A 12,176-nucleotide genomic window follows, 5' to 3' on the forward strand; every position below is an offset into this window, starting at 1 on the left:
GGTACACACCAAATAGAGAGGCCGGGATGAGGGTTCCATGGCCCTGGATTAAAGCCCGTCATCCGGTCAAGGGGCATGGGTGTTTCAGGTTGGGACCGAGAGGGGGGCACCTCTTAGAGTGCGCGTATAGAAATTTGATCCCATGCTATTCGAGGTTGTGACCTCCCCGTCTCAAAGTTTTTCTTGGACGTTGTCCAGGGTGATTCCTGGCATCGTGAGGTGAAATGGGTGTGTACTAGTTAAATGTGTTTCTACTAAAATACCGTAAACGGAACAAGTCCTTCGTGACTACGCAAATCCGTTGGCTATGGTCAGTTAGTACAAACTCTGCAGAGTCTCAAATTCTTTAAATCATCTTGTACTTGTCCAAGTACTGTGTTCATCTTATCTTGTCAGATATCAGCCTCGGTGACAAAACTCCGGTGAACTACATGTGTGTAAATCCGGTTTAAAGTTTATTCTTGTGGATGGACTAACCTGTTGGTTACCGTTGTTATAAAGCCCTTTCTGTGATGTCGCTCAGACATCCGACTGTGGCATACTTGTTATTTACTTTTGTTATATAAGCCCTTTCTGTAATGTCGCTCAGACATCCGATTGTGGCATACTTGTTATTTACTTTTGTTATATAAGCCCTTTCTGTGATGTCGCTCAGACATCCGACTATGGCGTACTTGTTATTTACTTTTGTTATATAAGCCCTGTCTGTGACGTCGCTCAGATGTCCGACTGTGGCATTTCTTTTATAAGCCCTGTGTGTGACGTCGCTCAGATGTCCGACTGTGGCATTTCTTTTATAAGCCATGTCTGTGACGTCGCTCAGATGTCCGACTGTGGTATTTCTTTTAAAGCCCTTTATGTGGTGTCGCTTAGACGCCCGACTGCGGCATGAACTTTACTTATTTACCTTTCGAGGCGTCGCTCCAGACACCCGATCGGTTTTCAGTTATTTATTTTATTTATCAAGTCACGCAATAATATTATTGTTGGTATGAGCATCATTGTTATTATTCAGGATGCTTTCATGCATGCATTTATTATATCTTTTGTCCGAACCGTCTTGCGAGTACTTTCAAAGTACTCACCTGGCTTGTTGATTTGGCCAGATGTTGATGAAGGCGATCTCATGGATGAAGAGTTCGATAGCGAGTTCGACGCCTAGAGGAGTCCCAGTCAGTCCCGTGCGATCCTGTTTTGGTCACTGTATCATATCCGCTTCCGCCACCCCTGAATAAATTCATCGAGCCTCACCTCGACGCTCGATGAGCTGCGAGTTAGGAGTCAAGTTATCCACCACCACTTGTTACCTCGAGCTAGTAGCATGCCACCACACCCCTGTGTCATAACCGCCCTTATGTAAGATATTGGCGAGTTTGTAATAATTTGTTGAGCAGCCTCAGCTCAACCCTGTAATATATTTTATGCTACTGGTTCTCGGTTCATCAAGTATTTGTCTACCAGTGAGGATGACTTTTCCTATACTGGGATCTAAAGATCGATTTTCTCAATAATTATTTTATTGAAAAAACGGTCGTGACAGGTGTGCAGCCGACAATGGGGAAGACAGGAGGAAGAAGAAGAGAGGAGGAAGAAGAGTGATAGACGGGGAAGAAAGTGCATTAAATCTCAATTCTACTAGTACTACTAGCAGGATATACCGTCCTTCGGAGTGTAAATAGTGACACTGATGACATGTGGGTCTACCTCATGAGGGTCCATATGTCATTTAATGGAGGAGAGAGGTGCGTACGCGTATTTGCGGAAGCATGCTCTACCGGCAAACATGATGGCAGTACTAGGTAAGGCTGATTTAGTAACACCAACATGCTGGTTCAGCTTACTAATTAAGTGTCCCATCTGCTGCAACGTGTATTGTCACTTCACTATGAAGACTAGTTGAATAGTTCTCTCTAACCGAAATGGGGAATAATGGATCGTGAAGACTTCCTATCTACAGTATCCTTGTGCCTCTACACTCACTTCACTCATTTTTCTCCGTACGTAGTCAGTTGTTGAAATCTCTAGAAAGACAAATACTCCGTATTTGGGAACACAGGGAGGATTTTACTCTATATTTGGGAACAAGGGAGTATCACCATATGGAGGGAATAGAGGAAGCTTGAAATATGATCATGTCAATGGGAGAGAGTAAGCTTCATGCATGCATGCATGCATGCAACATGCAACACTCACACGTACACATGGACGCACGCAACACTCACGCACCCACGCGGCACACAGCACACGACGCAACACACACACTCACGCTCAAGTGCTCAACCTACTCCCACATCCGTGAAAGACTGTACATTTAGAGATTTACGCATCGACCAGGGCATAATTAATGCCTAAAAGTAGCAGACATATGTGTGCATGCGACCATTGAGAGAAGAAGATTAAATGAAGGTTGTTGCATGCTGTAATTAAGGATAGACATGTAGCCTATATCTAGAGCACAGGTTGGTGCATTAGTCAACCAATATCGATTTAGATTAAAGTCTAAATGCATTGGAAGTGTAGATGTAATCCACTCTTTGTTTTTTAGCCGATGTACACACTTTGTTAGAAGACCGAGGGAGTACACATGCATGCACTCACAAACACAGCCAGGGTGGTTCGCGTGCAAGGGTTGGACTCCTGTCGCGCCTGATTAAAGTTTTGTTTAACTGATTTCTTTGCTCCGCCAACTGATAGGTGGGACCCAAAAACCAAGTGACAATTTAACCAGTCAACAAAGTGCCACGTCGACAATGTGGCCAGTCAGTAGGGTGCAATACGGTGCTCTATGATGAGCTAGTGATCGTATAATCACCGCAAAACTATATATAGTGACCGTAAAGAGCTTATTGTTAAATACGTTGACCGCTAGTGTATTTTTCTCGTTTCAAATTAAGCCATATTAACCGGAAAGGATGCAGTATGGACTAGTACTAGTACTGCTTTGATGTGTCCCATCAACTCGCCAAACGAGGAGAAGCTTGCTTACTACGCCTCTCCCCCGCCCACGCGCGCGGTGGCTCGTAGGACGAGGAGAGGGTTTTGACTACAACGCCCTCTCCCTCTCCCTCGCACTCGCCCTCGCCCTCGCCCTCATAGTGGATGTGCAGCAGTTCAATCGGTGTCGGATTGCCAGAAGCATATTGTACTGTAGTATCATCATTGTTGGACCTTCCGAAGAGGCGAAGAACCAAGTGTAAGGTTCACACGAGTATGAACTGTTGAACCTCCCGAAGAGGCAAAGAGCCAAGCGCAAGGTTTTATAGGAGTTGTCGTCCTTGTAGGAGTTTACTACAACTATAGCAAACTATGCTACTGTATGATGCCGCCATGTCACCTATATCCAAAGCTATGCCACCTTTTTTTTTCAAAGAGCGTGTTGGAGCCCATGCAACAACCACACAAGTTGCACGTACACATAACAAATTTACTAGTAATAAATTCTAAAGGACAAATGCCAGTATGCCACACAAGTACATCTCCAATTCATGTGATAAATTTGTGCATGACTAGTCTACATATATTCATAGCGCTACCGTTCACAATTTACTGTAATCCACTTACACGTTATAGATGGGCAACATGTCCTCCTCCAGGTTCCAGTCCCAGGTGTTCTTCATGGATGGCATGATCCATAGCGGTGGGCAACGGTAATAATTGTCACAGCTTTCTAGTTCGGTTCCACATGATGCAGACTCATCCAAGATGAAGCGGCATAAATCAGGGATAGCATGTCCCAACATGTTCATCCGGCGGTGCGCACTGAAGACAAAACCATGCTTCATGAACGACATGCCTTCTGTGTCATGCATGGAAGGTGGCATCCGCTTCATAATGGGGTAGCTATCCCCAATGAAAAGCGAGTACTCTCCAAGAGTGTTCCTCGGCACCCACGTAGCATCTCGGGGGTCGAACTGGGCGTTGTTCATCTGGTACACACGGCATCTCAGATCTGGACACATGGTGACATACATAGTCAAGGTCTATGCATAAAAATGTTCTGCTCAAATATGGCGGTCAGTAATACTTTGCAGCAAATAGTACTACTTCGGTATAGAGGAAGTAAAATAACCGGCTTATTATATATAGCTACTCTTGGCTACATGGATGAGATAGTAAGACATGGAAAAACAAAATGATGGCAACTAGTGGGTTCAAGTCTTCAAGGGCCTAGCTAGCTATATGCGTCCTCCAAGGTAAAAAGTACTCCTACTAGTACTAGTAAGTAGTACAACAATGAAAGAGAAGGCGAGAGGGTTAAAAAATGGAATACCTGGGTAGATGGTGATGGTCCGTGTTGGTGTAAAAACCGGCGGATCTCGGGTAGGGGGTCCCGAACTGTGTGTCTAAGGCTAATGGTAACAGGAGACTGGGGATAGGATGTTTACCCAGGTTCGGGCCCTCTCGATGGAGTAAACACCCTACTTCCTTCTTGATTGATCTTGATGATATGAGTATTACAAGAGTTGATCTACCACAAGATCATAGAGGCTAAACCCTAGAAGCTAGCCTATGATTATGATTGTTCTTGTCCTACGGACTAAACCCTCCGGTTTATATAGACATCGGAGGTGGCTAGGGTTACACAGAGTCGGTTACAGAGAAGGAGATCTATCATCCGAATCGCCAAGCTTTCCTTCGATGCAAAGGAGAGTCCCATCCGGACACGGGATGAAGTCTTCAATCTTGTATCTTCATAGTCCAACAGTACGACCAAAGTATATAGTCCGACTGTCCGAATACCCCCTTATCCAGGACTCCCTCCGTAGCCCCCGAACCAGGCTTCAATGATGATGAGTCCGGCGCGCAGATTGTCTTCAGCATTGCAAGGCGGGTTCCATCTCCAAATACTTCGACGTAAATTTCGAACACTTGAGTCGTGTCTGGCTCTGCAAGACAAATTTCAGATACTACCATAGAGAGAACAATAATCCACAAATCTAATCTGCTGACAACTCTTCGTAGCATGACACCACACCATGGTCCGTCCACTATTCGAACCGTTTTTTACAACCAGCTACCGCACATATTACGAGGCAGTTTCCTTGGCACGTCTTGTCGAAGCAGAGATCGTGTCCCCCTTATCGTGGGATCCTCATCAATACGGGTATGGGTAACCCCACCACGCCTGTTGGCATATCTCCGTGTTTTTAGGCAAGTCCCAAACGGTTACACTGGGGATGCTTGATATTCTCCCCCTTTATAGAGGGGTCAAGGACTATCCCTTTCTTACCACGCTTGCGCCTTTCCGCCTCTCGAGTTCCAACATCCGAAGCTCAAGCTTAGGTACTTCGGATCTTCAATCATGTCCGGATCCAACCTCCAAGGCTGGTGGATGGCCTCCTCTGTCACAGAGGAGGACATTGCGAAGCTCTGGGAGGCCAAATATTTGACCGCAGATGTCAAGCACATGCTTCCCGCCCCTGAGCAGGTCATCCCTACTCCCGAACCCAACGAGAGTGTTGTATTTGTTTCTCACTTCCTCCGAGGCTTGGGCTTGACTCTTGATCCCTTTGTGAGAGGGCTCATGCTCTATTACGGGCTAGATTTTCATGATCTAGCTCCGGATTCCATCCTTCACATCTCGTCGTTTATCGTTGTGTGTGAGGCCTTCCTCCACATCACCCCACACTTCAGCCTATTGCTCAAGACCTTCAATGTGAAGCCGAAGGTGATTGACGGGCGACACGTGGAGTGCGGAGGCGCTGCAATAAGTGGAACGCCGATGTTCCATGGCCAGAAGGTTCCTTCCCGGAGGTGTTCGATCTGTGGCAACGAAGGTGGTTCTACGTCACAGTTCCCCGAGGCACAATGTGGGCGGCTGCCCCTGCCTTCCGCTCAGGTCCTCCGCCTCAACTAGTGTCATGGAGCAATGTGGGACTGGACTGGGGGCCTGCTAATGACGTACCGACATTGCAGAGCCGTATTCAGGAGCTTCTTGAGAGGGATATCGATCTTGTCAGAATCACTCAGGTAATGCTAGTTCGGCGGATCCTGCCATGCAAACGTCGACCTCTCCAGATGTGGGAGTTCAATCCGGAAGGTCCACGAACCATTCAACACTTCTTCGGGGTGATGGTCGAAGGGATGTATAAGTTATTCTTCGGACCACAAGTAAGGTATCCGGACACCATCGAGGATGCGGGCCTGAGCTGCCACTACCCAGATAAACAAGTAACCCTGTAACCGAACACTTTGCTTATGCTTAATACAACATTATTCTGAAAACTTGTCCGCGGCCAGGATTGGCTCAACAAGGCGGAGAGGATCAGGTGTCCGGCCCCACTCCCCGAAGGCTCGCGTAGTCCTGCAATAGCCAGGATGCTTAGACGTGCACTAAGCCAAGTGCCCCCGGGGAAAGGGGAAGAGAAGAATAGAGAAGCCGAACTCCACACATTGCGCATCCAAACCAGGGGAATTACTGTCTCCATGAAGGAGGACAATCGGGGAGGTTTTTCCAAGGTTTCCTCCCCCTGTGGGAAGAAAATGGCTGCTCTCGAAGACTTAGAGGCGGAGGTCCCTAAGCAAGGGAAGAAAACTTCACCAGGGGGCCCTGCCCCAAAGGGCGTCCTTACCGCACCATGCCCGCAAACGGGCCAGCCCTCCACCGAGCAGTAAGTCAATAAACAAGAAGCTACTTCTTTTTCCTCTTGATAACAATAACCAGGATCTATTTTTTTTGCAATCCGGCTAGTAGCTCGTCTCAACAGGGTTCGTCTTCGGGGGATCTTTTTTTGGAGATGATGGAGAGTGAAACCCCACCTGCCTCTCCGCCCCATGGGGTAGGCGACCCTGAGGTGTCGTCACTGAGGAGTCTAGATCCGCTGAGGCAAAAAGCTAACACTTCGGCCGCCTTGATCCCGGCATGTTCGACTCCCTTAGAGGGCAATGAGAAGGGTCCGGCACAGTCCGGTGCCCGACCGAACATACTAACGGGCCTCCTGGAGCAAGCTGCTCTCTCGGAGGATCACCGTACGCTAATGGGTACGGTGTTGGAGTAGATTTCATCCGCCACAGGTGGGTTAAATGTAGCTTTTGGAATGTTGCTCAAAGGCTTTGAGGTACGTGATAAATACGTAATTTTTGGTTATACCGCACATGCTAGGTGTGCTCTGTATAGATAGTATCCCCTGAGACTCTGGTTGCCAGCCCTAGGCGGCAAACAGAGGATCACACTCTCAGGTAATAATCGTACTGCATTCATGCGCAGGTGGCTAAGTGTCCGGCTGTAGACCGGACCTCTAAAGGCACCAAACTGAGTCGCAGATTGATGTGGTGGATGCTAACATCACGCTTGTGAACAAGCAGCTTGACGAGTCATAGAGTATGTGCTCGTTTTTCTTTATTTTTTAGGAAATTTTAAGAGGATTGCAATATTAATATGATAAGACGTGTCTGCAGGCGGAGCTGCTGCCATTGAGGCCCTGAGGGCGGAACTTGTCCTTGCCAAGGAACAAGCCCGGGCTAGCAATGCGGCTGCCTTAAAGGCAGCCGAAGACTTGAGAGCCGAACAGGTTGCTCATCGCCAAAGCGAAGAAAAGATAGCCGAGATGGTTGTGGAGCTGAGGTACGCCGCCGGACGGTATAAGCTTCTTGAGAAGGAGAATCAGGCAAAGGCGCCTGATCTAAAGAAGGCGCTGGATGCGGCTAAGGAAACATGCTCAGAGATTAGAGCTACGCGGGAGGAGCTTCGACGGGATGGAGAAATCACGGCTGGAAGCCCCTATTTGTTGCAGATGAAGTTTGGACACCCCAAGTATGCTCCTCTAGATCATCTTATGAGCGCTGCGGACGCGTATGTGGATCTGGCGAAAAGCATGGCTGATGCGACCAAGTTCTACACGGATCAAAAAGATAATGACATAGAGAGGTTGTTTTGGTCACAATTTAATGCTCCGATGCGCCCGCTACCGTTGAGTGAGAGGATGGCTGCCATGGCCGAGCTCCACAGATTGTCCGGTCTTTCCATGAGGTCGGTAGTAGACCATCTATGGCCAAGGGGACCAAGACCGGGCAGTTATTTTGTATCAAGAATAGATGCCATGAGGAGGTCAGCTTGCATAGAGGGTGCGCGGATGGCTATTGCCCTTGTCAAGACATATTGGGCGGATATGGAGGCCGCCAGCATTGCAACCCAGAGTCCGGCAGGAAGCCAGTACCCAGCCAAGCACTATTTCGAGCAGGTCATAGAAGGTGCCCATATAATAGAGGCTCAGTGCTCGAAGAATGTCATGTTCGAGTGACAAGTCGATTAATTGTAAACAATTATGTGTTAATTATAGAGGTTGTTTTTATACTTTTGCCTGAAAGTGCTATAATGCCTCCTATGCGGCCGTTTATGTATGCATATAACTTGAAAGTTAGCAGTTGTTGGCTTTAGCCCCCACACATATAATGCGGGGGTGTAAGAAAAAATATGCGTAATCACACTTGATCCAACATCTTGGTCCATTAAGGAGGTGATCGGATGTCGAACCAGGCAACCGGACTATATAGCTGTAACACTTTCACGTAGCCATAGGAGTTTAAAGGTGGGGCTACTATGTAGCCCCTGGTACTTCTGCGTGCATCTGGATATGGTGCACGTACATACATGACCGGGAAACCGGTCCTTCGTTGATGCGCAGGAATCCTATAGATTCCGATGAGCCCTCGAGTGGTTGATCAGTCTCTCGCTGTATCATGACAGTCAGTTTTGGGCTTTCTCTACTGAGGTACTCGTCCGGAATAACCAGGGCACAATCGCAGTAGTTCTCCTTTGGCTGCCTTAGCCGATAGAACGGAACATAAGACAACAAACCCAGGAGCTGGGCAAACCCAACATTTGACCAAAGACATGATTCGGAGCTGATGCATATAAGGCCAAACTTGCAACGCTGAACACTCCCGAAGGTATTCGGACTTTGTAACATATACTGAGCTAAGCAACGCCCTTGACCCTGTATTTCCAGGTACGTGCTTTGATCTGTCGCGGCGAAATTCCTATAACGCCAGTATCCCCTGTGGATGTATTGAATACCCACGGGATGTCAAGCAACAAAGGACAGTAAAGAAGGTTTACACAGGGGCTTAATCTAAAGAGAAACCTTTGAGCAGGGCTCTACTGCACATCTGCGCCTTTGTCTCCGTTGTGCCGTATCCTAGAAGGGTGTCACACGAATAGTGTCTGTAAAAATGAAAACTCATTTAAAAGAGTAAGCGTGCGGAAAGTTGGTTATTCTCAATGGATGTTAAAAATATGAGATATTGGCCTATTGATAAGGCAAGCCAAATTGTCGGCTTTATTACATGTTTACAGCCCCTGGTACCATTTATGGGGATATATGTTTAGCACCCAGCTCAGGTTTATCCGGGCTGTTGTTGATGGTGGTGCACTGGACTCGTCTAACCGTGTTCGTGGTCTTAACGATCGATCATGCGTTCTGGTGGGAGAGGCCGCTTAGTGTCCGGCTACAAGAGCCGCCGCATACTGCTCTGTGTTTGTGCTAACATTTATGTTGCCACGTGGACTGGGCATCTTAAGTTTAAGGCAGGTGTAGTTCGGTACTGCGTTAAAGCAAGTGAGGGCCGTTCTTCCGAGTAATGCATGATAACCGCTGCTGAAGGGAGATGTGTCGAAGAGTAGTTTCTCGCTTCTAAAGTTTTCGGGAGAACCGAATATCACCTCTAATACGATGGAGCCCCAGCAGCGGGCCTCAACGTCTGGTATCACTCAATTAAAGGTGATGTTACTTTGGCTTATTCTGGATGGGTCTATCCCCATCTTGCGGATGGTGTCCTGATATATCAGATTAAGACTACTGTCGCCGTCCATTTGGACTCGAGTGAGATGGTATCCATCAATTATTAGGTTGAGCACCAAGGCAGCCATTCCTCCGTGCCGGATACTAGACGGGTGGTCCCTGTGATCAAAAGTAATCGGGCAGGCCGCCCAGGGTTTGAATTTGGGGGCAACAAACTCTATGTGAGTTGCGTGGACCATGTTTACTATTTTGACTTCTGGTGGGAATTTTTTCTGTCCCCCAGTGTTCGGCTGGCGAGGCTCATCCTAGTCTTCGCTTGGTGTTTCCCTTCCTTTGTGTTCGACGTTTAACTTACCGGCCTGCTTGAAAACCCAACTTTCTCTGTGAGTATGATTTGCAGGTTTTTTGGGGGTGCTACGGATTTGGCACAATCTGTCCAGGACTTTATTCAGGTCGGACGGTCCCTCTTTGCTTCCTTTAAATGGCTTTTTTCTTTGATCAGGTCACGAGCCCCTGAATCCGGCATTGACAGCCGTGTTGTCCGGACTATCTTCATTGTTCTGATGCTTGTTCTTGTTACGCTGTGGCTTCCAGTTGCCATCTCGAATTTCGGATGTGCCTGGGTCATTGGTGCCTCTACGGGCCAACCAGCTGTCTTCACCCGCGCAAAAGCGGGTCATAAGGCTTGTTAAGGCCGCCATCATCCTTGGATTTTCTTGGCCAAGGTGTCTGGCCAGCCACTCGTCCCGGATACTTTGCTTGAAGGCCGCTAAGGCTTCGGCATCCGGACAGTTAACAATTTTATTCTTCTTAGTGAGAAATCTGTTCCAAAGCTTACGGGCTGACTCTCCAGGCTGTTGTGTTATGTGACTTAAATCGTCTGCATTCGGAGGTCGAACATAGGTCCCTTGAAAATTGGCCCTGAAATCATCCTCAAGTTCCTCCCAACTTCCAATTGAGTTTTCGGGGAGGCTTTTCAACCAATGCCGAGCTGGTCCTTTTAACTTGAGGGGAAGGTATTTGATGGCGTGGAGGTCGTCCCCACGAGCCATGTGGATGTGAAGGATAAAATCCTCAATCCAGACCCCAGGATCTGTCGTTCCGTCGTATGCCTCTATGTTCACGGGTTTGAATCCCTGTGGAAATTCGTGATCCAGCACCTCATCGGTGAAGCACAGAGGGTGCGCAGCCCCTCTGTATCTAGACATGTCGTGGCATGCTATCGGCTGTTGTTGTGTTCGGTGCTGATTCCGAACCGGTATTCGATCAGTGTGATTATTTTGGTGACCATAATCCTGCGTCGGAGCATGTCCTCTGGATTCGTAGATGGACCTGGTTGCACCGGCCTTTTTGTCCAGGAGCTCACGTAAATCGTGTGTGGCGTCAGTGCCTACTCCATCGTGGCCATGAAGTGGTTGGTCCGGCCGATTGGCCGTATTGTACTTTGGCGGAATGGGCTTTGCGGCCTCATTGACAAATTCGGGCAGTAGCTTGCGTTTTGGGTAGCTCTTTGTGTGGCGATCGTCGCCATATTTTCCTTCAGTGTCTAGCACTTTATTACATCTTCGGTTGAGCGTATCCTTCGAGGCCTTAAGCCTTTGCTTCTACTTCTTTAAGCTCCTCACTGTGGCCATAAGCCTTCTGCGGAGGTTATCTTGTTCCAAACGTTTTTCCAGGATGATGAATGCATCGTCAACCGGACTGTCCTCCTCTTCGGAGGCAGCTTGATGAGTTCGGCCCTCGGGATCGTTGTGATCGGGCATCTATTCAGCGTGGACCGGCTCTTCTTGCTCCATCGCTGGGTTCATATTTTTGCCTTTGGAGTCAACCGGAGTGTCATTTTTCCTTGCGCTGTTATCGCTATTTTTACTGTGACTAGATTTAGAGCGGCGCCTGCGCCGTCGTTTTGGCTTTTGCCCGGGGGGTTTATCCTCCGTTGTATCCTTCTTGTCGCCGCTGTCCTCCTTAGGCGTGTCCACCATGTAAATGTCATATGAGGAAGTGGTAGTCCAATGCCCCATGGGCAGTGGTTCCAAATTGTCCCCTGCATCGACGTTCATACCGTCGATGTTGTCGGAGTCGAAGTCAAGCATGTCGGTTGGGTCATCAACAGTCGCTATGAAGTGGGTGGTGGGTGGGATGCGATTTTCTTCGTCGTCTGTATCCCACTTGGGCTGGACATAGTTCGGCCAAGAGTCTTCTGGCAAAGAGAGTGAGCTTAATGAATTTAGCACATCGCCAAAGGGGGGTGCTGAAAGACATCCGCGGCGGTGAACTCCTTTACTGGACCCCAATCGGACTTGATGGGCCCGGGCGCGCGTGGTTCGGAACCCACATCCGGACGTGAGTTCGGGTGTCCGGTGACGCAGATTCCCTTAACGGCGGAATCGGCGTTCGGCTCTACCGCCGAAGAGTATGCGGCCTCCATGGCGGGGT

The sequence above is a fragment of the Triticum dicoccoides genome, chromosome 4B (genome assembly GCF_002162155.2).
Source record: "Triticum dicoccoides isolate Atlit2015 ecotype Zavitan chromosome 4B, WEW_v2.0, whole genome shotgun sequence".
Lineage (NCBI taxonomy): Eukaryota > Viridiplantae > Streptophyta > Magnoliopsida > Poales > Poaceae > Triticum > Triticum dicoccoides.